We start from the raw sequence: 6,000 nt of genomic DNA on the forward strand, positions 1-6,000 counted from the left end.
AAATTGTATATATTTCATATAGTTTTTTTTTGCGGAAAGTTTGCGGAAATTTTATTTTAAATTTTTAGCTTATTAATATAAGTTCATATAGTATTTAATCAATGCAAATCGTATCCTCACGTGTTACTTAGAAGTTCTTCTAATCTGCCGGGATTAGAGTCTAATCTAATAACTGCCGGGAAAGGTAACTCTACATCAATATATACTGATATTGATGTCGCGCAGTTTTTCTGAAAATTCCACAATTATCACAACATGTTTTCGTCAAGTGATAATGGTAACTGGTGTTTACTAGAATACCACTGATTTAAATTCACGTTAACGTTCGTATTATGTATCACTCAAAGTAAAAGTACAAAGTATTAATTATTAAGTTATTTGAGTTATAAAAGGAATGTACGAATATTTTCTGTGCACTGAATGAATATAAGTTTTCGTTTTTAATGATTAGGATTGACAAGGACCATATATTTCAATTATTCTTTTTGTTATAATACTATTGTGTGAAATATACCATGTATCACATTCCCTGTTAATAAATTGTTAATTAAACATCATTTTCTAAAAAAGACTTTTTCAAAGAAATCTCTTCTGTACTTTTTGCACTCAACTATATGTATGAAACATGCAAAAAGCGGTCAGCACAGGAGATTCGAAAAGGAATTCGGGAGACAATCGATCTAACATCTTGCAATGCTAAATTTTGTCAAATATTTGACAACCTTGCACCGAAATGATATTGGCTACGAATTTATTTATTGTAAGAAGAACCGCATGTCTTATTGCTATCGACGGGATAAAATTAGTAGCAAAGAATACCGATAATGCTGGAATTTGAGTTTGACGCTATGATTATTACACTTATGCGTCTGAATTCAATCATCGCTTGTAATTAAACTGTACGACTGTATATACGAGAATAATGCACGTTGTATATAATGTATATCAATGCGAAAGAATAAAGTTGCCAAAAGACTTGTCCTAATGTACACCCTATTACGATTACGATTTATCCTGAAATCATTACGTGATTCAAATTTCCCTTGGTCACATTTTTTAAATAATATATAACAATAAATCAAGTAAGCAAAATGCACGCAAGACTCGATACAGGATCGTAAAGCGTTAATTTATTTATACGGATCAATATAATTTTCGAAATTAAAAATTCTATTAATTTTATTCTGTCAATTTTATTTATAAAAATTACTTTTGTACAAAATAATTAAGATTCTACAGACAAGCTTTCCACAACCGTGGGGATATCTACTGAGTCCTTGAAGGAAAATAGTTTTCTCGCAACTGTCTGCTTGTCCAAATCGGCGATGACATGTTTGAGTTTGTTTTTCCATTCTTTTCGATCATACTTTTCCGCGGAATACACAGTTATCTCGTTCGCTTTGTCTTAAAGGATGTACCAGAGTGACTCAAACTGAATCTAAATTATCCATCTTTTTTTCCAAACTCATATCCTTGCTGATCAGATTCAAGATGAAGAGACCATTCTCCATTAAACATGTTGCGACTCCGTGCTCTCTGCACGGACATCTCTAGGAATTCCTTCGGGGAATAATTCGTTCCGAACGTAATATCTTTGTCATCAATGTCGCATAGTCTTGTATTTCTTCCTGCTCACTGTAGCATTCTTAACAAACTGAATCCCATCAGCAATCACCACTTTCATTCTATCGTTGAAGATAAGGTTCAAGTACTCGATAACCACTGTCAGGATTGTGTAGTAATTTTTACCTGAAAAAAAAATATAAAATATTGTGTCCATTAAATTACGAGGATAGTTTGAGGAGGATAGAAAATTTCAACAGCAATTTAGCTACACAAGTCATATTATAAATTGACTTATACTTTATGACTAAATTCTGACATTAATTTACAAACCCTAATCGCGTGGCGTAAATAAATTATAGTTTATACCCATACTTGTGTGCATTGTGAAGAAGTTTTATACACGAATCTCGACATAACGCTTGATAATCTAATAAATGCCACATATACACGTGAGAATGCCAATAAGAACATACTTGCTTTAGGGAAACAGTGATGTAAAAATATGCAGAGACCACCACCATCGATTCCTAGGACCAAGATTTCGTCTTCTTTTTTCGTGTACATCACTGCATTCACGCATCCAATCATACATGATATTCACAGGGCAGAAATCCGAGATTAGTGACCTTTCCTCTGTTACCGCGTCATGATTTTACTATAAAAACATTGTGATATTATTAGACACATCGTATTTGCATATTGACGTTATTCATCGTAAAATTTTCAATTTATGAATTGGTACTTTCCTTCAGTCTTGCTTCACTCTGAATTACGTGTGGATTATCAAGGACTACGAGCCGTCTCATTTCATAATTCTTATCCTGTACGTCCTCAACCACGAATTGTCCGCTAGCAATTCCTCCTTTGGTCATAACAAACGCCATGTGTTTCGATGTCATTTAAAAGATGGAAAAACGAATTCTAAATTCGTCGCAGAAGTTGGCTGGTGTTAAATTACGCACACATTCTGTCACAATTCCTCCTTTACCGTGTTCAAACTATCGAATGTGTGCCTTCTCACCAAAATAATGATTAAAAGTCTGTCCTGTTCCAAATATTCCAAAAATTCCTATCGTCCTTTCTTCGTATTGAATAACCAATCTGTCTCTTGGTTAAATTAAAGAAGAACTACATGTACAACATATTTTATCTCGAAAACAGAATAGAGAAAACACAGACCAAAGAGAACAGAAAAAGATAGTAAATCGTCGGACTTACTTTCCTAGCGGCACGATGAATGCCGCATATGTTCTCCCGCAACTTGCGCTTGGTTGATCAAGAACGTACATCGTATATCGGGGATGTTTGTCCCCCGGACGATGCAAGTCTAACGTTATCTCGCCGATATTGGCGATATTACTCTTACGGAGTTTATTGTGCACCAATGCTACTTGTTGTGTTGAGAACACGGCAGAGATCAGGTCTTCGATCGAAGAAAGACGTTCAGGTGGGCCGTCGACCAGAGCTATCTCGAGGATTTTTCGGTCCTCAAAATTCATTTTCGAAAATCACGAGTATTACGGAACAGGCAGATATATCTGCATATCATTGCTACAAGAGCACGTACTTCGTAAACTTCTATCTTATTTCCCGACTTCAAACTTCACGTTCTGCGATGCCACGCGGCCGAATTGAAAGCACGCAAGGAGGGAGACTGTTACATCCCGATTTTCATGATTATCGCTATGAAATTCAAAAACTTACCCCAGAAAGTATATCATCAGGAAACCATTTTAGAATTCTCGCGTCGTATCTAGTCGCAGCCAGTTAGGCACGATTCGTCGAACTTATCTTTATAGACTGTAATTCCACTAGCTCCTCGAGATAGCTCTGGTCGATGGCCCACCTGAACGTCTTTCTTCGATCGAGGACATGATCTCTGCCGTGTTCTCCACTCAACAAGTAGCATTGGTGCACAATAAACTCCGTAAGAGTAATATCGCCAATATCGGCGAGATAACGTTAGACTTGCATCGTCCGGGTGACAAACATCCCCGGTACACGGTCTACATTATTGATTGCCCAAGCACAAGTTGTGGGACGACATTTGCGGCTTACATCGTGCCACAAGGAAAGTAAGTCCGACGATTGACTATCTTTTCCTGTTCTCTTTGGTCTGTGTTTTCTCTATTCTGTTTCCGAGATAAAATATATTGTACATGTAGTTATTCTTTAATTTAACGAAGAGACAGATTGGCTATTGAATACGAAGAAAGGACGACAGGAAGTTTTGAAAAGTGCGGGACGGGACCGACTTGCGATCATCACTTTGCGGAGAGAACACACATTCGATAGTTTGGACACGGTAAAGGAGTAATTGACAGAATGTGTGCGTAATTTAACACCAGCCAACTTCTGCGACAAATTTAGCATTAGTTTTTCTATCTTCAAATGACATCGGAACACGTGGCGTTTGTTATGATCAAAGGAGAAATTGCTAGCGGACAATTTGTGGTTGAGGACGTAGAAGATGAAGATTACGAATTGAGGCGTCTTGTATTCCTCGATAATCCGTACGTAATTCAGAGTGAAGCAAGACTGAAGGAAGGTACCAATTTATAAATTGAAAATTTGACGATGAATAATGTCAATATGCAAATACGATGTGTCTAATAATATCACAATGTTTTTACAGTGCATTTTCCTTGGTATCAAGTTTCCTTGGTAAGTTTTTTGGCAGTAAAGCGTCTAAGGTACTCTTGTCAAAAACTACACTGAATTTCGCATCCGGTTATGTCATTTACGTGTCATACGTTCATAGATTAAATTTGCTCGTAGTTTTATTTATATCGTGCCTGATGATAGCATGCGATATATCAATGTTAGTGATATTCCTGCAAAACAAAAATTTATGCAACGATTTAGTGCGCACATGAATATTACAAATACTATAAAGCACAAAGTAATATAAAAGAACTTGTAGTCAGCATCATATAAAGGCATGCCTATCATAGAATTTCCACAACTAACAATCAAGATATTGTCGTTCTTCTTAATATATTTTAACAGAATTTCGCGTAATTCCGGAAATTCAATATATCTAAAGATAGAAATAAAAATGTTTAAAAATTGTGATTATACGATAGTATAAACCATATGGCGATATTATAATCAAGTCTTAAGATCCATTACCATTCAAACGCTTTCTTGCCACGCTTCTTGAAGAACGTGTCCCAATATTCCGCATGATTGAATTCTTCGTGCGTTGTAGGCAAGAGGCTCATATTGTATGACTTTATTTTATAATTCGTGAAGCACTTATTGTCAAATTTATATTTTAATATACATTGTGCAAAGTGAGGTAGATTTTTATATCACACTCCACAGAATTTATCCACACAAATGTAACATAAATTCGTAAAATCTGTGATATAATATACGAATCACGTCCTAGCCTCACTTACTTCGAACACATCCTTCTTCTAACTGCCGGGAAAGGTGACTCTATTCAATATACATATACTGATACTGATGTTGCGCACTTTTTTTGAAAATTCCATCACATGTTTTCGTCAGGTGGTATAATGGTAACTGGTGTTTACTAGAATATCGGTCGTTTCAGTTCACCAAACGTCCGCATTATGTCGCTACTAGTATCAATCTTCGTTTTTTGAAATCGTGTGCGCGAATGCGCGATTCGTTGATATGAAATATTTTATGTGAATACTAAGTGTAATTAAGCTGTCGTAAGTTTACTTTGTAATTGTGATTGATGAACGGCATCCTTTACGTAGTATAAACTATGCAATAATATATACAGGTGAGTGTTTGGCATAAGTAAATCATGGAATTCGTGTGCGCTTTAATTAAGATATCACACACTCAAACAATGTGAATTTCGGAACGATCATACATAATCTAATTATATTGAATCCTATATTAATCATTGTACGCATCGTATACTATTTTCTGTATTTTGAATGATATTTATTTATCTTGTTCTTATTTCTTTATTCTCAACGATATAACCTTTAAACAATTTTTATTATTACATTTGTCTGCAATTTAAAAAAATGCGGATAATATTCTTGTAAAACTCTTTGCAGTACACACGTATTAATAGAGAACAATGTTTAGCCTGATTTGCGAGACATATCGATTGTAGCTTGATATATCGATTATTGTTGTATCATCGATACGTGATCGTATGATACGACGCTACCGCTATTTATTCAACCTTTTAGCGCTTTTTTGATCTTTATACTTTCACCACCATGTTAGTCGAATCTGCCAGGAACCAACGGTCATTCTTGCGACAGACGTGACGCGATTTGTAAGTGCACAGGGTATCGTTAAACGCGGTGAAAGCGTCAATCATTCGGCATCGTAGTCAGATCCTTTCGCGATTTCCGAATTTACAAACAATTGTAAACAGATGCAACGAAACCGTGACGGACCTTTTCCCTAACCTGCAAATAAAATTCATTAAAGAAT

General features: G+C 35.6%; 1 pseudogene; it reads right to left on the reverse strand.

The window, feature by feature from the left end:
- Positions 1-1,177: 1,177 nt before the first annotated feature.
- LOC105279377 lies at positions 1,178-5,018 on the reverse strand (annotated as a pseudogene).
- Between the last annotated feature and the right edge of the window lie 982 nt (positions 5,019-6,000).

This window comes from Ooceraea biroi, chromosome 1 (assembly GCF_003672135.1).
Source record: "Ooceraea biroi isolate clonal line C1 chromosome 1, Obir_v5.4, whole genome shotgun sequence".
NCBI classification, from domain to species: Eukaryota; Metazoa; Arthropoda; class Insecta; order Hymenoptera; family Formicidae; genus Ooceraea; species Ooceraea biroi.